Here is a 21,158-nt window from a genome sequence, read left to right on the forward strand (position 1 = left end):
ATATATATCATAAAATAATAAATCAAGCCTTCTGAAACATGGGGTCAGATCCTCATCTCTTCCCTCATCCTCAGACCCCTGTGAACACAGTCACAGGTCGTCTTCCTCCAAAGATCCAGAAGAGGCAGCTGCTGCTCCTCTGGGGAATCCAGTGGAGAAGCTGTGCTGGTATTCCAGAATCTCCAGATTATATCCAGGTAGGAATGCTTGGCTCCTCCCTCTGGGCTCACATCTCCCAATGGGATGCTGTCGTTCTTATCAGTCATGCAGGGACATTCAATAGCTGTTATCAGCAGATGTCCCTCCCGAGGGAGGAGTGGGTGTGGAAGAGATAAGGCCAACGGCCCACTTGACATGACAACTGCCATACAGATGGTGACAGAACACATCTTGCCTTGCAATCTGGAACAGGTCCTTTGTGGGAGGGTGGAAGGAACAAGGGCCATTCCAGGGCCATTCCAGGTCACAGGAACAAGGGCCATTCCTGGTCAAAGCTCTGCAGGGCTTTGGGCAGCAGACAATGGTGGGACTGAGCCTGGTGTCCCCATTGTCCCCCAGGTTGCCGAGCTTTCCTGAGGTCCCCATCTCCTACCCACACACAGCGAGCCATGAAGTACACGTGGGTCACCCCAAACCGGCTCTTGGGGTGCTTGCAGAGAGGGAGAGCCAAGGCTGGAAGGGCTCACAGGGACCTGCACTGATCCTGACTCAGCACAGAGGGGACACTGCAGGACCCTGGGCACTCTGTGCCACGGGCAGAGGAGAGAAATCCTCATCCTCACCCCATCCACCCTGGCCTTGGGCACTGCCAGGGATCCAGGGGCAGCCACAGATTCTCTGGGCACCCTGTGCCAGGGCCTCCCCACCCTCCCAGCCAAGAATTTCTTCCCAAAATCCCATCCAGCCCTGCCCTCTGGCAAGTGGAAAGCCAGCAGGATATCACATGATGCCACCCAAGTTTTGGAGCATGGATCATTCTCAGCTGTCCCCTGCTGTGGGTCCCTCCATGTCCCCCTTCAGCACATGCAGACATGGTGCCAGGAGAGGTCCATGGTTCCCAGAGCTTAAAATCTGTGAGGACAAGCAAAACTTCCTTTCAAAGAAACATCTTTTAAGCAGAGGGAAAGTTCTTAAACCTGGACTTTGGCATTTTTAAGTCTGGGACATGTTTTAATGTATTTAAAAAAAGTTTTCCAGGTCACCTTTGATGCAGAGCTGTCTGGAAGGGGGAGGCTGTCAGATGGTGTCTTAGCAAGGGAATATCTGTTCCCTGGGCACGGACTCAGAGCCTTGTGAACTCCCTATGGCACCTGAATATTCCATGGTTGCACTCCAAGCCCCACGGACACTCCTTTGATGTGGTGAGCTGCAGCTCCTAAAAGTCCCTGGAGATCACAGGAATCTGTGTGATGGGATGAATTTAGTGGGTAAGGAGCCTTCCATCCTTTGAAACAGAACTTTGCTGGTGTTATCCTTTCTAAAGAACATTTTAATTGCCTTTTTTTCTTTTTTTTTTTTCATGCCTGATGCAGAGAGCAGCTGTGGAGAGATGCCCAGGAAGGCTCCTCTGCTCCACAGGGAATCCAGCCCTGCTCTTACACACATGGTCTCTTCCTGGCCTCTCCTGCTTGCTGCTCCAACATAAACAAGACCTACATCCTCCTGGAAATTAAACCCAGCCTCTCAGATATGTATACAGATCTCCTCCTGCCCCACAGGAAACAGGGATGGAGAATTTGCAGCCCCAGGTGGCCTGGAGCAATCTCTGTTCATGGGGGAGGGAACACACAGCACTAAATGGCATCTTGGGATATTTTAATGCTCTCAGTTTTATTTTCTCACCTCATCTTGTCACCAGCCAGAGAAATTTGTCCATTTTCCTCTGCTCATCCTCGCACAGTTCACCAAAAAGCTTTTTCCTTTACTCCTGGTCACAAAAACATCCCAATCTGCTTCCATCTCACTCTTCCCTGACAATTATCTCCACTTGCTTCCCTATTTTCTCTTCTTTCAAGGCTCTTATCCAGACTGTTTTTTTCTTTCCCTCACCTGCCTGCACCACCATTATTTCTCCTACTGTCAGACGTGCCACTGCAAATCTAAAATTTGGTTTCAGTACAATTATTTAAACTCATTCTCCTCCATTAATGCAGACAAATATTACTACCTAATACAGAAATATGACCAGGAAATAATTCCTGGGATTCTCCAACCTGATGGAGACAGAGCAACACAAGCCCAGATCCAGAGCTCTGGAAAGCGTTCCTGGCACTCCCACTCCAAGTGCCATTAAGGAGATGCCAAAGTCCAGCAGATGTTTGGACAACACAAAACATTGTGAGCTCTGATATTTAAGAGCAGAAAAATTTCCCAGGCTAATCAGGCATCATGTCCCATAAAAATGGCCAAAAAACCATCAGGGTCCATTAAGTGCATTTGCTCTCCAGCATTTGCTCCTGGATTGTTTATGCACAGAGGTTACCCAGCACATTAATCCTCCAGAAAAGGACACATAGAGCAGAGCTGGAAATGAAGGGGTGCTTGAGAATCCTGATATTATGAGTGGGATAACACAGGAGGGGTCTGTGGGGGGAGAAATCCCCACAAGAAAACTCCAGAGAGCCCCAATTTCCCACAAACGGGGAAATCAAAACCTGTTGTTGCAAGCAGAGAGAAAGTCAAAGATTTTATGGTCCCGCTGTGAGAAAGGAATTTTAACAGGCTGGTGAAGGATAAACTCTTAGTTTCTTCCATAAACCTGAACAAAACCAAGTGATTTCCCAGAAACAAATTGGGAAATTATCCTCCCTGGCCCCAAGAGTCAAGTCCAAACCTGCCAAGTTTCTCCTTGTCCTTATCCTGCACCTTCACAGACTTTGCAGGGCTGGGTTCAGACTCAGATCCAAATTTAGGCAGGTTGGAGATGCCCTAAAAGCTGCTGAGTCACCACAAGGGAAAGGGATTTAAGGTATTAATTTACCTTCAGCTGAGCAGGAGGCTTCCAGCACACAAGGCAGGGCATAACTCAGGCTGGAAATGCTCCACTGAGAGCTCTGTGTGCTCCCAATCGCCCACCCCAGGTGCCAAAATTCTCCTTTCTTGCCCTCCTGCAGGAGGGACACAACTCTCAACCCTGACCTTTGTATGGCCAAGTGACCACTGAAATCCCAAAGGGACAAAGATTCCCTTTAAAAATCCCTAAATTCCCTCAGCAAGCTCAAGTCTGAAAACCATAGAGAGGAAAAGAAGGAATGAGCAGGGATTTCCAAGGTGGAAATGAGGGTGGATAAGGAAAACAGGACATTTACCATGGAACTGTTACTCCTACATTTATCAACAAGGACTAACAAGACAAAAGACATTATTTCAATTGGGTATTAGGAATAATTTCTTCCCCAAAAGAGTTGTCCAGCCCTGGCACAGCTGCTCAGGGCAGTGGTGGAGCCCCCATCCCTGGAGGGATTTAGATGCTGTGTGGATGTGACACTTGGGGACAAAGATCAGTGGTGGCTTTGGCAGAGCTGGACTCAATAATCTTAGAGAAGTCTTCCATCCTAAATGATTCCATGATTAGGACTTAATTTTGAAAAAAGGATTTTTTTCCCCTTATCTAACTCAGAAAAACTTTATTAAAGAAATCACTTTGCACACACTCCAGAGGCTCAAGACATTCACAGAGGCTCAAAGAAACCACTTTGCATGCACTCCAGAGGCTCAAGATTTATCAGCTTTTATCAACAAGGAGCAACAAGACAAAAGACAATATTTCAATTGGGTATTAGGAATAATTTCTTATTAAACAAAAATATCAACAAAAGAGTTGTCCAGCCCTGGCACAGCTGCTCAGGGCAGTGGTGGAGCCCCATCCCTGGAGGGATTTAGATGCTGTGTGGATGTGACACTTGGGGACAAGGATCAGTGGTGGCTTTGGCAGAGCTGGACTCAATAATCTTAGAGAAGTCTTCCATCCTAAATGATTCCATGATTAGGACTTAATTTTGAGAGGAAAGAAGGAATATTTTTTCCCATCTAACTCAGAAAAACTTTATTAAAGGAATCACTCTGCACACACTCCAGAGGCTCAAGACTTTCAGGGATAAAAACTGAACCTTCAAATTAAGGTTTTTGGTGTTCCTTTTCACCTGAACCAACAGCTGGGGATTTTACAAATCCTTTTCACCTTAAACCAGTTGAGTGGCACAGAGAATTACCATGAAGTCAGGGATGCTCAGCAGGGGTAAATGAATTGCTGCAAAGAATAACTCGAGGCACATCAGAATCTGTCTTGGCACAGTTCTTCCTTTGCCAGCAGGAAGAACACATAGAAGTGACAACAATCCCCTTCCAGAAAATTCTCCTAAGCTCCCAGCCCACTGCCAAAATTTATTTGAAAGGAACTGATCCAAGCAAGAATTTCCAGGATTTTATGGTGCAAAGCCACCCTCTGTTCCATGACAGCATTTTGCTTTCACTGCAGAAAATGTGCCATGAGATTTTGTCTTCAAGAAAGGCAATGGAAACTTCCTTTGCTTGCTGCCACCAAGCTGGTGTCACCCTCTCTGGATATCTCAGCATTCCCACAGGTAAAGAAAAAGCAAGTTCAACCTCTAAAGATAAATTCAGAGGCAGCAAATCCATCCCTTCCTGGGAGTTTGCTGCAGTGATTCATCCCAGCCCATGTCTACTTTTCAATGTCACCTTCTCCAAGAGAAGGGATTCAAGTTTTGGTCTCTCTCCTGACCCATAAGCACAGTGGGAGAGTTTAAAAGTTCAGCTCTAGATATTTTCACCCTGATCCAAAAGCTGCCCTGCTGCTCCTTCTGCAGGATCTCCAGCTTTTCCCACATCTATTTTGACACACGGGTATCGTAGCTAACACCTGATCAGTATTTTCAGAAATTCAGTTTCTGCAGTAAAACCATTCTTTGTTCCTATTTCCCAGCTGACACAGATGGCATTAAACACTTGTTATTTGGGGAACTGAAGGAGATTTGGCTGCTCAGTCCAACCACAAGTACCTTTGCACAGTTCCTGGAGGGCTGAGCCCTCTGCCCCAGGCACAGCCCACCCTGCTCACTCCATCCTCCAGTTTAAAAATCATCTGCATTGCTCCAAGTCATTCATCATATTCTTGGAACTATTTATTACTCCACTGGTGTTTTGAACTCCACAGATTTTCTTGTTCTCTGTACTTGATGAAAATCACAAGGGCCAGGATGCAGCTACTCCTAAGAACTCCCATGATCACATTTACAGCTTTATCACAGCTTTTCCATGACTTTTATTTCCTATCCTGATTAAAAAAAGAGCAGAGACAGGGGCTCACAGGACCTTCATGACAGCTCTGATGCTGCCTGGTCACACAAAGATGGATTTGTTCAGAGCAGCTCACAGAGAACCCACTCCTCCCTTTAAGCACAAATTTGACACTCAGTTTCTTTTCACTACAGACAGGTGAAAATTGATTAAGCACAAGAAGAGGTGCTTAAAAAATGAATCTGCTTGTCTGCTCTCTATCAAACAAAAATAACTTGAAAAACTGGCAAATCTGAGTGTCTGCCCAGCAGATAAGACAAATCATCCTTCAGGGACTCTCACATTTTCCTCCTGTTACCTGCAATTCCTGCAGGCTTTTGTCACCACAGGCACAATGGGTGGTGCCACCAGCAGTGGTGTTTAATTCTGTAACTTCAACACCTGCAAAACCTTTATTAGGAGGCTGTGAAGTCCAGAGCTCTGCTCATTTTGCCACAGGCTCCATCTGAAAGCCAAGCAGGTTTTTGTTGGTTTGGTTTGTTACACAGGAGCATCTCCTGCACTAATTCCTGCTGGGTTAACTGAGCATGGGGGACATGTGTGGGCATCTCAGCTGCTGTGCCAGGAAAAATTTCCTGTATCAGGAAGATAGGTCCAAAATACTCTTCAATGCTTCATCGTGTTTGTTTTTCTTGCAGGTCACCACCACCTCCACCAAAAGAAAAATAAAGGTTTTTATCCCCACTGTCCCCCATGAGGCTGCAAGCCAAGAGCCCAATGCACCATCCACCTCCAGCCTGGATTCCTACAGAAATAAAATGTGTTCAGCTGTGTTTTCTAAAATCTTCTGAAGCTGTTTCAACACAAATTTGGCCCAGGATGAAGCTCTTAAAGCACCAACATTGTCCTTCCACAAGGAGCCACAGACCATGGGCAAGGACCAGCAGCTTCTGCTCTTGAGGGGATGCCTCAGATTTTAATATATCACAGAATGGTTTGGGTTGAAAGGGACCCAAAAGCTCATCCAGTTCCACCCCCTGGCACGGGCAGAGACACTTTCCACTACCCCAGGCTGCCCCAAACCCCATCCTTAAACACTTTCACATTTACATACAGGGATATTTTATCACCTTCACCACCATACACCTAGATATAAATACGTATTTTCACATACAGGCACACACAGAGAGGGCAGGTCCCACTGAATTCCATCATCCCTACAAAAACCAAATCCAGGCTGTTCAAAACCAGTGCTCTGGGAAGAATATTTCTGAAGAGATTGTTTCCAGCATTCCCCAAAATGACACAGTCCATGGGAACAGTGAGGACAGGATCCAACCCGAGGGTGGCATTCAGTGATGATTAAGAAATACAGCTTTTCTCCCTCCTCTCCCTCTGAATTCCCTGCCCTTATTCCCTCAGTGTTTTCAAACTGGCCCAGCTTTGGTGGATTTTTATGGGAACTGCAAATGAGGTATTTGCCAAATATCCAGTCATTGCTCCCAAGTGCAGAGGCACCGTGACTTGGATTGGTCACCCTGCCTTTATTTGTATTTATTTTCAATTGTGAGGAAATGTATTTGCTCAGTCTCATCCTCCAAAACAGCTGAACAGTTTGCATTACAGTCTTCCCAAAAAGCACCAGCAAGCAATTAGTTGGAATGTTCTGTTCTACCTGAAGTTTGGCATGATAAGAACAATTGAAAACAGGATTTTCAAACACAGAAAAAGCTTAGGAATGCCACCATTCCCCTCTCCCAGATTAAGAACATCCATCAATCCCCTCTCAGGGCTCCTCACCCACCCTTCTCTGCTGCTTGGCTTTGCTGCAATACCCAATTCAGGCTGCCTGGTCCTTTAGGAAAGACCTCAGTAGTTTATTTGTCCATAAATTACATATCAGTGCTGCTTTTCACCCAAAACCATCATGAAGGTATTGGTTTCACACAGCCACCCCAACAAGTTTTTTTTTGTTGTTTTTTTTTGGTTTTTTTTTTTAATTCCCTTTAGATGCCCATGCACAGGCATCTGAACAGGATTTCTGAGCAGGCAGAACATGAATGTGTGTTGTGATACATTATTCACATTTCCCTAATTGGGATTTCACGTTACTCAAAAGCAATTTGGTGTTTGGTTTGTTTTGCTTGTGTTTTTTTTTAAGTCTCCAGCAAACCCTGAAGCTGGGGATGAAGAAGAGGAAGGGCAGGCCAAACATGGCCAGATATTATTTTTACATGATCCTTGCCCAATTTTATTTCTCCACATAAAAAATCCCTCTCACAAAAATCAAATGGCACCGTAACCAAGCCCACCATGAAAAACAAAGAACCAGAAGGAGAAGGGATGGGGCAGGATCCATCTGATGCTGCCACTCTTGTCTCAGCTCATCATTTGAGGCAGCCTGGGCTCCCCATGAGGTCCCACAGAGCACTAATGACTTAATCAAGGGACCTCCCTGGGGCTGAGGGAGATGCTCATGAAAAACAGCATCAAATCAAAGCCTGGGAAATCAGTGGCACCCTATGGAAAATTGATGGGATCAGCTGGTAAATCCTTAAGCTGGTAAGTGGTGCCTCGCTCCTGCCTCGTACCCAAAAATTGCCCTGACTAGAGATGGAGGCACAAGGAATGCTAAAAAGCAAAAAGTGGGGAGCTGGGTTCCAGAAACCTGCAAAAAACTGATCCACACCTTTGGATAGTGCCACGAGGGACGGGACACAGGGAATGGGACAAGGACAGGACACAAGGCAGGGTAAGATGGGATTTGGGAAAGAATTTTTAGCTGGGAGGGCGGTGAGACCCCAGGCACAGGGAATGGGACAAGGACAGGACACAGGGCAGGGTTAGATGGGATATTGGGAAGGAATTCTTGGCTGGGAGGATGAGGAGGCCCCAGGCACAGGGAATGGGACAAGGACGGGACACAGGGCAGGGTTAGATGGGATATTGGGAAGGAATTCTTGGCTGGGAGGGTGGTGAGACCCCAGGCACAGGGAATGGGACAAGGACAGGACACAGGGCAGGGTTAGATGGGATTTGAGAAGGAATTCTTGGCTGGGAGGGTGGTGAGACCCCAGGCACAGGGAATGGGACAAGGACAGGACACAGGGCGGGGTCAGATGGGATTTGGGAAGGAATTCTTGGCTGGGAGGGTGAGGAAGCCCTGGTACACAGTTCCCAGAGAAGCTGTGGCTTCTCCATCCCTGGAAGTGTCCAAGGCCAGGCTGGACAGGGCTTGGAGCAGCCTGGGATGGTGGGATGTGTCCCTGCCCATGGCAAGGGATGAGATGACCTCTAAAGTCCCTTCCAACCCAAACCATTCTGGGATTCCATGGTTCTAAGGCAGGAATATTTGTGCACACCCACAGAATTTCCAAAGCTAAAGGCACATTTTTTGAGTGATCTCATTTCCAAGCCAAACCGGACAGCAACTTTACAGTCACCGAGCTCCTCGGGCACACTCAGCGCTGCAAAATCTGCAATGACTTCAAATTCTTTACTATTAACATATTCTCCATATTAATCTCCCCCAAATGATCCATACTGGGAATTTATGTGTGACTCAGTATTAAAATCCAGTGTAACTGTGTCTCTGAGCATGCCATGGAGCTTAAATACAGGCGAGCAGAGGGCATTAAGAGGCTGCTGAGAATCATTTTCTAGTACATTGGAAAGGACAAACTGTTTTTATGAGTGTGTGTTTTACAGTCTGTTTTTTCAAATTACATCTAAAATAGTTCCCAGGTGGAAGTTGTATCATTCCAGCTTCAATCTGAGGAATAATTTATTTTTAAAAATAAAAAATTAAATAAAAAGTGGCGAAACTTCGGAAAATCTGAGTCTGCTGAAAGGTCAGCAGTGTCTTGTGCTGCTCAGAGAGGACTCAGAGACACGGCGGAAAAAAAACCTTGAGACTTTTTTCTGAGCAAAGATTCAAATAATAAGGAAACAGTCCTAAAACAGTAGCATCAAAGTTTGTCCTTAATTCCCCAATGAGTGCATCAGACTGTGGCAAATTTCTTCACAAAGCTCCAGGCATCCACGAGGCAGCTGGAGAGAAAAAAAGGATTCCCTTGCCCACCATGTTCTCATCCACTGCCTCCAAGCAGCTCTCCTTCTGCAAATCAGTATTTTCCATTCTTTTTAAGTATCCCATACAGCTGTAACATGGCTCTAACACTCTTCCCAACTCACAGCACCTCCAAAAGTGGAACTCAGCTTTTAATGAGCATCAGCAGTGATTCCAGTGTTGGATAGGTGATGCAGATCTGGTTTTGTCAAGCAAATTAATGCTTGGAAAAGCAGGGAGTAGAAACCAGGATGCTTGGAGCTGTAGATGAAGGTAAAAGTGCAATCAGCACCTGGCTTGATTTACAGGTATTATAATACAAATACCCTCAGGTATTTGTGATTTGGTCTGGACAAATGTAGTTGGGGTTTGATTACAGGACCCCAGGGATGGAAAAAGCAACTCCCTTGGTAACTTCCAGCCTGGCTGCTACAGGACAGGAGGGAACAGGAGGGGAATCATTACAAACACCTGCTCTTCCACAATGCAGAAGGAATAACTCCTGTGCTCTACACACAGAGTGTGAAAAATGCATGAATTTTATGACTGGCTTTTCACAAATATTCAAATGAATATTGTATGTGTTGTGTAAGAAAGTAATGCTGGATTCATTCTCTTAAGTAGTGTGGTAAATCCAGTTTTAGGTTATAAAAAAATGTTCAAATAGAAACCATGCTATGTAAGACACTTTTTTTTAAGAAAGGACTTGCACTGAGATAGCAGCCCCAGGACACCTGAATCTTTCAGAGAAAAAGAATTTATTGCCCTCTTATCAGAAGAAACGAACTTCTTCCTACCTTGAAGGCACTGTCAGGATTCAGAGGAAGAAGCTGAGGATGACCAGACAGAATCCTGTGTTTGAATGGAATTTATGCATCATGTATGAAGTGTATGAATATGCAACAGGCTGTTGCTTTTAAGGGTTAATCCTTTATTAATGTGTGTCCTTTTTCAGGCTCCTGCTGCCCAGAAAAAGGTACCAGACGTCCATAACTCTTTGTATTTATTGTCTCATATTGTCCTAATTCAAATTGTCCAAATTATTCTTACTCTAATTGTATCACTATTTTTATAACCATTTTATTACTATGAAACTTTTAAAATTTTCAAAACAAGTGATTGGCATTTTTCACACTGAGCATGGTTTACTCTCCCTCCAGTCAGGATGGCCACATCCCTCTCCCAAACCTCTCCTAGGTGTCCTGGCCATATCCCAGTCATGGCTATCCATGGCTCAACAGCAGCCCAGCATTCCTCAGCAGGTCACCCTCCAGCCCTCTGCCAGAGCCAGACCCCGAGGGATGACCAGGGAACAGAGTGGAAACAAACAGATGGGCTTGGAAAGAAAGGAACTAAAAGCAGTTTCACATTTCCTTCACTCTCATTTGTCACAGACATGTTTTATGAAAAATCCTTTCCTTAGGATTTTTTTCTCCTGAGAAGCTGAGAGGCCTCAGAACAAAATGTAAACATTGATTATCTGCTGCTGTGGAATGCAACAGGTGCATCTGTGATTGGTCTCATGGGGTTGTTTCTAATTAATGGCCAATCACAGCCCAGCTGTCTGGACTGTCTGGGTCAGTCACAAGTCTTTGTTATCATCCTTTTTCTATTCTTAGCCAGCCTTCTGATGAAATCCTTGCTTCTATTCTTTTAGTATAGTTTTAATATAATATATATCATAAAATAAGAAATCAAGCCTTCTGAAACATGGAGTCAACATTGTCATCTCTTCCCCCATCCTGGGACCCCTGTGAACACCAGCACTCTCATTTCCTGTCTGTGGAGCTGATCTCTTACCTGCTAATGCTGTCCCTACTCCAGCTTCTGCCTCCTACCCCAAATTTCTTAAATTCCTCATCCATTATAGAATCATAGAATATCATGGGTTGGACCTCAAGGATCTGAATCCAATCCTGGCTCTGCACAGACACCCCAACAATACCAACTGTGCATCCCTGAGAGCATTGTCCAAACTCTCCTGGAGCTCTGGCAGCTTCTGGGTTGTGCCCATTCCCTGGGGAGCTGTTCCAGTGCCTGATACCCTCTGGGAGAAGAACCTTTTCCTAATATCCAACCTAAACCTTCCTGGGTTAGGTTGGACACTCCTGGCTCCAGCCACTCCCTGTGTCCTGTGCCTGCTCACAGAGGGATCAGAGCTGCCCCACTGTTGCCCCTCAGGAGGAATTATCCAGCCACCCTCCCTTGTTTCTGATGTCCTCCCATCCACACCAAATCCCAACTGACATTACAAATTCTGCTGAGCACAGAGATCCCATTACAGCAAATTACCAAAATGCTGCTCTGCTTTGCAGCTTAGAGAGGATCAAGTTATGCCCCAGCTCACTCCTGTCAGCACCAGCAGGAAAGCTCCACTCTGCCTCATGAGGGACAAAACCATTCTGGACAAAGCAGAGAGCTGGGAGAGAAGAGTTTTGAGGAAAAACCATCTCATAACTGGGTAGAAATAGTGCTGTCAGCAGCAGGCAGACACACCATGCCAGGAGGAGTTATCCCTTCTCCAAACAATTTTAGGCAGCACAGTCAGGAGTGGCAGCACCAGTTTATTCCACGCTTGCTCCCTCCTGAAATCAATTTTCCAGCCACACATCCATAGTTCATCTGGCAAGTGGCCGTGTCTTTGCTGCATTCACAGTTTTGACTCCCCTCAGTCGTTGCAGGGGGCTCTCCTGGAGCTGGGATTAAACACAAACATTTCTGAGCAGGGATCTTTCCCCTCTCCATGTCACCAGTCCCACTCTTTGCTACCAGAATCACTGAGCAGCTCTTGAAACCCCAGCCTCACGTGAGGTTCTGACAGCAAGCACAGCACAAAGAGCAGGTTTCCATATTCATTTCTGCTCCCTGGAAACCCTAGGCCACAACAAGAGCAGAATAATAATACCAATTACTGATATTTGCTGCAGTCATTTCAGAGCCAATTAACATAATGAACCTCCATCTCTTTCAGATAAGCAATCTCAGAGCTCTCCAGTTAAAGGTGAGGGGCTGAAGCACAGAACAAGAATGTTAAACACAGATTACAGGAATGGAATTGGGAAAGATTTCCACACAGTCCTTCCTCCAAAAATCCACCTCCCAGCCCCTCTCTGCCTCCACACACACACCAAGGAGGAACTGTAGCATTTTTTATCTGTGTTTTGATGGCACACTGAGGGATTAGAGCTGGAAGCTTTTTATGACAAAGCTCCTGAGCCCACCCAAGCCTGGCAGTGAAGAATTCCGTGAAAAAGAAGGAGAGGAAAAATCAGCAAGTTCTGGGTGAGAAGCAGCACATTGCACCTGCTGCATGACAGAGAATTCCCTGCACCAGAGGATGGATCCATCCCTCCCACAGGGAACATACCTGGAGCCACGTGTGCTGTTTGCTGCATGCTGTGTCCTCTGCAGAATGTGGCCAGAGACACTACAAAGGACCCACATTTGACACACATTTGTGACACCTCAAATCATCACAGAATGGTCTGGGTTGAAGGGACCTGAAAGATCATCTTGTCAGAGACTCTTAAAAAATCAACTCCCTGCCATGGGCAGGGACACCTTCCACTGTCCCAGGATGCTCCAAGCCCTGTCCAGCCTGGCCTTGGACACTTCCAGGGATCCAGGAGCAGCCACAGCTTCTCTGGGAATTCTATTCCAGCCCCTCCCCACCCTCACAGGGAACAATTCCTTCCCAATATGCCATCCATCCCTGCCCTCTGGCAGTGGGAAGCCATTCCCTGTGTCCTGTCCCTCCATCCCTTGTCCCCAGTCCCTCTCCAGCTCTCCTGGAGCCCCTTCAGGCTCTGGAAGGGGCTCTGACCTACCCCTGGAGCCTTCTCCTCTCCAGGTGAGCACCCCCAGCTCTCCCAACCTGGCTCCAGAGCAGAGGGGTTCCAGCCTTGGAGCATCTCCATGGCCTCCTCTGGACCCACTCTAAGAGATCCACATCCTTCTTGTGCCAAGCATTCCAGTTCTGGAGAAGAAAAACATCACACTAACATTTAGCACACTGAAGAGCTCATTTATGACTTCCCCTGAACATAAATCTTTCTGCTCAATCAGTTACAAGACCATGTGTGGGGTGAACATGAGAATTCACCATGGATGTGGGACATCAGAACTGCACTGAGCAGGTCAGTGGGTGCTGGAGCTGTCCAAGCCCATCCATTCTGGATAGTCTGTATTCCTCCAGCCAGACATGGAGCTCAGAGAGGCCCAGCAGCCCAGTCTGAGCTCCCTGTGCCATGGGAAGGGCACTTGAGGGTGGAAAAGCTCAGGCCACCAGTGTGAGAAGGGGCTGATAAAGCCACACCACAGTAATGTGGATTTCCTGCTTTTGAAGCTGCCAAAACAGTTTCAGTATTTTATTTCTCTTCTTAGAAATTAACGAAAAGTGTGGGTGCAGTGCACGAGAAGGAAGTAAAAAACACAGGAGAAAAAAAGAGAATGAAATGAGGGTGTATGGCCTCTGCCCACAAACTGAATGTGTCTCCTCATCCCCCATTCCTCCTCCAGGACACTTCCCTCCTTTTTTCCATCTCCACCCCAATCCTCATTCCATTTCTGAGCTCCTACACATTTGTCCTTCTCTGTCTCCTCACAGAAGCGCTCCAGGAGGCTCCAGTAAATCATCAGGATTTCTCTCTGAGCTTTGTGTAGAGTCACCCCAAAATGCTGATCCTTGCTGAAGCACTACACAAGAGACCCACAATACCCACAAAAACCAGGCAGCCCAAGAAGAATAAACCATAAATATGAAAGAACCAAAACACTGGCTGGGCTTTACCCAGACACTTGAAAGGCACAACCTGCCCAGGGGAGGGGGTTGGAACTCCATCTTTAGGGTCCCTGAAAACCCAAATCCTGTGTTTCTGTGATTTCTACTCTTGGACAGAAAAGTTCCATCATATTTAATAAGCATAAATCTGGCAGTTCCTCAAATAATACAAAATGCAGACACACAAAATGTGAATCTAAGCCTGTGAAATGAAAAGCTCGTGCTCTGTCACATGGAACCAAAAAATCTACCCCATGATCCAGAAGAGGACAAGGACCAAGGATGGGTTTCAACAGGGATCAAACTAACAAATGGATGAAAATAACATGAGGAGGTTTGATTTTCCAACAAGGTCACAGCAGTACAATCTGAGTGCTGGAATGGCCACAGCCATGCTTTGGGTTAAGCTGTGACTGCCCCACCTCTGGAAGTGTCTCAGGCCAGATTGGAGCAACCTGGGACAGTGGAAGGTGTCCCTGCTCATGGCAGGGGATGGAATGGGATGAGCTTTAAGGTCCCTCCAGCCCAAACCTTCTGGGATTCTAAGCTCAGGCATCACCTCCAAGCTGCCACATCAAACAGCAAAAGGAGTTTGGATGTTTATTGGGCTGCAGACCAACAGGGAACCAGGCTGAACATGCCCCAGGCTCTTGGTCACTGCCTTGGTGTACAACCAGAAGCAACAATTACCAGAAATTTGAGATGCCTTAAAGGCACTAATTAGGCTAATTTAAGCAAGAGAGAGCTAAATGACTTGCCCAGGGCCACAGAAGGCAGTGACCAAGTGGTGTTTAGGAGTCTTGTTCACAGCCCTGCTCCCCAAGCCCTGAGAGAACCCCCACAGACCAATTCACAGGGAGCTGTGGGGTGAGAAAGCTCTGCTGCAACCTAAACCGACTTCCTCCCCTCTCCCTCCCTCTCTGCCCACAAAGACAAGAGTTTCTGATGAGTGATTTCACACAAGATGTACAGCCTGACATAAACCAGAAAGAAACCAATCACAAATCCCTCACCCCCAGTGCTCAGAGCACCCGAATTCTGCTCCTTTGTGAGTGAGCAAAGCTACAAACAGGAGGAAAAAATAAAACTTCCCATGTGCTGCAGCAGCAGCAGGAAGCACTGCCAGGGATCTCCCACTGCTGTGCCAGGTGAGGCTCTCCTGACCACACAGCTTCCTTGGGAAAGGAAGCAAAACAGGATAAAGCTTACAGGGCTGCACTGCCTATGACTCAGGCATGCTGGTACTCCAATTACCCTGGAGATGGGAATAACTAATTAATCAGGAGTCATGGGATCAAAGTGAGCAGCTAGATATTTTGGGTTAATTTAATTACTTCACCTCAAAATAATCCCAAAGTTCCAGCAACAAGAGATTCCCTTTTTACAGCATCCCCCAGTACAGCAATATTCACACTACCTGTATTCCAGCCCCTCCTGCAGCTCCTGACATCTCCAGCGGTTACAGATTTCCCTGAGAGAGGTTTCTGGCAGCCTCGCTGGTTTTCAGTGTTAGGATGTAATAAAAAAGGAAATTCATGAATTGTCTGCAGCAATTTGAGGGAGATTTGTGGCCATAGCAACATTACTATAATCTATGCTGCAGGGAACAAAAGCCACTTTGATCACGTTGTTCCTACCCTCCCCACCCCACCCATAATACTGGAAAATGCTGTCCAGACACTCCCCAGAGCCCCAGATGCCCAAATGTGCTCTCCCACTGGCTTTCCCTGACATGAAATCGCTGAAAAGGGGATTTGGAGTGACTCTGGAAGGTTGTGCAGGACATTCACCATGCAGACAGACCATCCCAAGCAACCACCCTCCTGTACTGCTTCAGGAAGGGGACAGTGCCTGCTTTTCCCAATTATCCACCAGGCATCCCACAGCTCCCAGTGAGGAGCCTGGGGAAGAGCTGAAGGCATTCACTGTGCTGGTAACAGAAAATAAACAACTCACCCCAGGTTTATTGCTGTCGGTGCCACGTGGCTGCAGGTTCTGTCCCCTCCCTGTCACTCACTACATTTCCTTACTCTGAAATTCATCCCGAGCATCTTTAGGCTCACACAGCTGCACTCGGGCCTGCAGGCACTCCTGTAATGCAAATAAAACAAGGAACCAAGGCACTGAGGAATTAATCTAACGAGCTGCCTGCCCTGCTCCCTGTGCTCAGGGCTCCCACAAGGAAGATGCCTCTGGAGAGGCCAGGCTGCCCAGCCAGCTGAAAGAAGAAATTTGTATTAATGCTCTCACTATTTTTAGCTTCACAAATCAGGCAGAGCTGACTTGTGCTTCCTGCCCCCAGCCACAACATCTGGGCTCTTTCTGGTCATTCGGGCTCTTTTTCCCACAAGGCAGAGCCTGGAATGTGGCAAGGTGGAGCTCTGGGAGGGAAGGGAGGGGAGGGAAGAGGCAGCAAACTTTCCAAATTAGTAGGGAAAAGCAGAGGGCTGCAGTAATTCCACCGCTGGGATAACTCAGCAGCAGTGATTACAATCTGCCCACTTCATTTGGCCCTGCAGTTTCTATTAGAGGCACAGGAGGAGGAAATTCTTGTACAGTAGTTAAGGCAAGGGCAGGGTGTTGGGTTTGGTTCCCAGCTGTGCCTCAGACCCTTCTGAACAACCTCAGGGAATTCTGCTCCTGTTCCCTGGCTCGCAGCATTCCTTGGGAATTCACCAGGGAGCTCGTGGGTCACAAATAGCAGCTGAGAGGAGAAATATAAGCAAAAGCTACTTCCTGTTCAGCAGGATGTAAGGCATCTTACAAATTTGTTTTGAGCAAAAGATGTAAGCACTACACAAAATTGATTGATTGGCATCTTCCAACCATCCCAAGTTTTACAGGAAGGAGAGGGCACAGCCTTGCTCAGCCATTCCCATAACCCCCACGCTACCAGGGAGTCTATTTGAGAACATATGTCTTGATAGTCTCCAAAGATGATCTTGGGAGACAGGAAAAATTAATCATCTTGTGCTGGTCTGACTTCAACTATTTCATAGCTCTGACTGAAATAAAATCTGAGCATGGGAGCAAGAAATGCCAGCAACGTACAAAAATTCAAACTGGAAGCATTAAAAAAATAATTTAAAAAAAGGCATTGAACACCCACAAGTTAAACACAATAAAAGAATGAAAGGAAGGAGGAAAGGGTGCTGACCCTTCAGCCATGTAGCTCTGAAGTTTGGGGGTTTTTTTTGGAAGAGAACATATTCCAGTACCCAGGACCTTCTGCTGGTTTTCCAGAGCAGGGATAGTTCTTTGTAAAATGCTTTGAGGTCCTCAAAATGAAGGCCAAAACAATGAATAATAGAACTCCAGTCCAAAGCTCACTCCACATCAACTCTAAATTGCTGAGACAATGTATTAACCCTTCACAGGGGCTTCACCACCGGGGAAGCAGCATGGGCTAATCTGGAATAAAAGGCTGTGGTAGAAATGGGAACCCCTTGCCAGCATTTTCTCCCATCACCTTTCCAAACCCACACCCAGCAGCAGCACAGGGATCCCCTGAGTCCCTCAGCCTGTTTGTGCTGTGGGATGAGGGGCTCAGAGCCTCAGAGGAAAGGCAGTGCCACAGCAGCAGCAGAGTGGAGTCATCACCCTGTGCCAGTTTGAAGGCCAAACACGTAACCCTGAATAAAGCAAGAGGCCAGGAAACAGCCCCAGAGCTCTGCTCTGCTTTCAGGGGGAAGTGTCACGAGCAGCACTGGTGCCACTGACCTACTTATCCCCACAAAAGGGCCACAGAAAAAGGCAACAGCCCCAGCTCCGTGGCTGCTGCTGTGCCCAGCTCCCAGAGTGCCAAAATCCCTCTGGAAAATGCACTGTAAGGAACATAAAGGAACTCTAAGGAGCACAGAACAGGTGGGACCTTCCAAGAGTGCTCCAGTTTTCCCAGAAAGAGCTGCTATTTTTGCCACTGTGTTACACAAGGGCAGAGCTGGAGCAAGGCAGCGTTTAGGAAATCCCATTTGCACCTCTGCCTTCCAACAGCAGCTTCTGTCCAATATTGTCCCTAAAGCTAAAACCTTTCTGTAATCATTCCAGAAGGAAAGGGCAGACAGACTTCATTTTTTCAGGATGAAAGCTTGCAAAGCTGCAGGAGTGTTTTAAAAAATGGTAATTCCCATTTGCCAATCCAAACAAAACCTACAGACAGGGACGTGGGAATGCTGAGGAGGAAGAGCCCAGACAGTCCCACAGCTCCAGCCACAGCCATCACCTCAGGGATCCATGGAGTCAGGAAAAAAAGAGCAAAAGAGCCTAAATTCATCCATTTGGCAACTCAGGAACACACCAGATACAAACAGGATATACCAGGATGAGCAAAAATCACCACAGAGCCCGAGAATCCCTTCAGGGCACCTGCTGAGGTCTGAATCAAATCTGGAGTTGTGGCTTTATTTTGAGTCATGTCCAGAAATTCAGTCCTAAAGGAAACCTTGCAAGCACCAAAAAGATAAATGAGAACTCCACAGTAACTAAGAGACAAGGGAACAGTGACTAATTTAATTAATCAATTTAATAGTGCGGCCAGCAGGACCAGGGCAGTGATGGTCCCTCTGTGCCTGGCGCTGCTGAGGCACCTCCAGCCCTGGGGACACTTCTGAGCCCCTCACAAGGACATTGAGGGCTGGAGAGTGTCCAGGAATGGGAACAGAGCTGGGGAAGGGGCTGGAGCACCAGGAGGGGCTGAGGGAGCTGGGAAAGGGGCTCAGCCTGGAGAAAAGGAGGCTCAGGGGGGCCCTTGTGGCTCTGCAGGACTCCTGACAGGAGTCAGGATTTCTCCCAGGGAAGAAGGGAGTTACAAGCACAAGAGTGGGAGCCCAGCAGGTGTCTCGTTTCAATTTCAAGGAAAGAACTTCAGAAAACTCTTCCAATAAAAGTTTCCTGAACAGCAGCCATGACTTCTGAATCAACACTCAGGGAGCAGATTCCTCCTCTCTCCCAGCTGATGGTGTGATGGCTCCTTCCTTGCCAAACACCTGCTCACCAAAAAGTGAAGCTGAGCACTTTCCAGCCCAAAACAGACTCTGCAAACATGTGAGCCCACCATGCAAATGAGCCATTTGTTCAGGCTCCACACACAGAGCCCAGCCCTGCTTCCCTGAGCCTCCATGGATCTGCCATGGGCAGCGAGGCACGGCCTTGGTGGCTCCTGGGGGTCACTTCAACTTAGGGAGGTACAGCCTGGGTGGCTCATGGGGATCACTCTGAGCCAGGCCTTGGTTGCTCATGGGGATCACTCCAAGTTAGGGAGACACAGCCTTGGTGGCTCCTGGGGTCACTTCAACTTAGGGAGGCACAGCCTGGGTGGCTCATGGGGGCCACTCCATGTTAGTAAGACATGGCCTTGGTGGCCTGTGGGGATTTCTCTGAGCCAGGCCTTGGTGGCCCATGGGGGTCATTCCAAGTTAGGGAGACATGGCCTTGGTGGCTCGTGGAGATCATGGGGGTCACTCCACGGCAGGGAGACATGGCCTTGGTGGCTCGTGGGATCACTCTGAGCGAGGCCTTGGTTGCTCATGGGGATCACTCCAAGTTAGGGAGATATAATCTTGGTGACTTGCAGGGATCACTCTGAGCCAGGCCTTGATGGCCCATGGGGGTCACTCCAACTTAGGGAGACACGGCCTTGGTTGCTCATGGGGATCACTCCAAGTTAGGGAGATATAACCTTGGTGACTTGCAGGGATCACTCTGAGCCAGGCCTTGATGGCTCATGGGGTCACTCCAAACTAGGGAGACATGGCCTTGGTGGCTCGTGGGATCACTCTGAGCCAGGCCTTGGTTGCTCATGGGGATCACTCCAAGTTAGGGAGACACAGCCTTGGTGGCCTGTGGAGATCACTCTGAGCCAGGCCTTGGTGGCCCATGGGGGTCACTCCAACTTAGGGAGACACGGCCTTAGTGGCTCATGGGGGTCACTCCAAGTTAGGGAGACATGGCCTTGGTGGCTCATGGGGGTCACTCCAAGTTAGGGAGACATGGCCTTGGTGGCTTGTGGGGGTCACTGAGCCAGGCCTTGGTAGCTCGTGGGGGTCACTCTGAGCCAGGCCTTGGTGGCTTATGGGAGGGAGCCAGGGAAGCATGGCCTTGGTGGCTCATGGGGGTCACTGCACGTCAGGGAGACATGGCCTTGGTGGCTCATGGGAATCATTTCAAGCCAGGGAAGCACACCCTTGGTGGCTTGTAGGGGTCACTCCAACTTAGAGAGACACAGCTTTGGTGGCTCTGGGGGTCACTCTAAACCAGACCTTGGTGGCTCATGAGGATCACTAAGCCAGGCCTTGTGGGGGTCACTGAGCCAGGCCTTGGTGGCTCAGAGAGGTCATTCCAACTGAGGGAGACATGGCCTTGGTCATGGGGGTCACTGCACGTCAGGGAGACATGGCCTTGGTGATTCATGGGGAACATTCCAACTTAGGGAGACATGGCCTTGGTGGCTCATGGAGATCATTCCAACTTAGGGAGACATGGCCTTGGTGGCTCATGGGGGTCACTGCACATCAGGGAGACATAGCCTTGGTGATTCATGGGGATCATTCCAATGCAGGGAGACATGGCCTTGGTGGCTCACTGGGATCCCTCCAAGTCAGGGAGACATGGCCTTGGTGGCTCATGGAGGTCACTCCAAGCTAGGGAGACATGGCCTTGGTGATTCATGGGGATCATTCCAACTTAGGGAAGCACACTCTTGGTGGCTCATGGAGGTCACTCCAAGCCAGGGAGGCAGAACTTGAACCCTGAGAGCTCCACTCAGTCCTGGATTTTCCTAAACCCTCATCCCAGCACCAAAGGCAGAGTCACCACAGAGAACAAGCGCTACAGACAGTGCTCATGGAATAAACACTCCCAGCTGCCAGAGCCTCCACCCCCTGATCTCCTGGAGATGTGACACTGATGGTGTTTGGCAGGAGTGCTCCAAGGTGCCACCAAGCCAGGCAGGGACAGGCAGCTCTGCCATTAACACCCTGCTGCCTTCAATTCCAACACTCCATTGCCCACGGCACGGGGGGAGCTCCCTGTCTGATTTCATTTTGTGCCACACAC

The 21,158-nt window shown here is 47.9% G+C and overlaps 1 protein-coding gene across 10 annotated transcripts in view; it reads right to left on the minus strand.

The window, feature by feature from the left end:
• The window catches only part of EXTL3 (exostosin like glycosyltransferase 3), a 148,901-nt gene that overhangs the window by 58,079 nt on the left and 69,664 nt on the right, over window positions 1-21,158 (minus strand). Inside the window, exon 1 of one of the 10 annotated variants that reach the window (XM_071447897.1) lies at window positions 15,523-15,641. The exons of the other annotated variants lie outside the window; for them this stretch is intronic. The gene's annotated coding sequence lies outside the window, so the exon portion shown is untranslated. Of the gene's footprint in view, window positions 1-15,522; window positions 15,642-21,158 lie in introns of those variants that run through there. 10 annotated transcript variants of the gene reach the window in all.

The sequence above is a fragment of the Agelaius tricolor genome, unplaced genomic scaffold (assembly GCF_023055355.1).
Source record: "Agelaius tricolor isolate 1412-34295 unplaced genomic scaffold, bAgeTri1.0.p SCAF_1, whole genome shotgun sequence".
In the NCBI taxonomy this organism is placed as follows: domain Eukaryota; kingdom Metazoa; phylum Chordata; class Aves; order Passeriformes; family Icteridae; genus Agelaius; species Agelaius tricolor.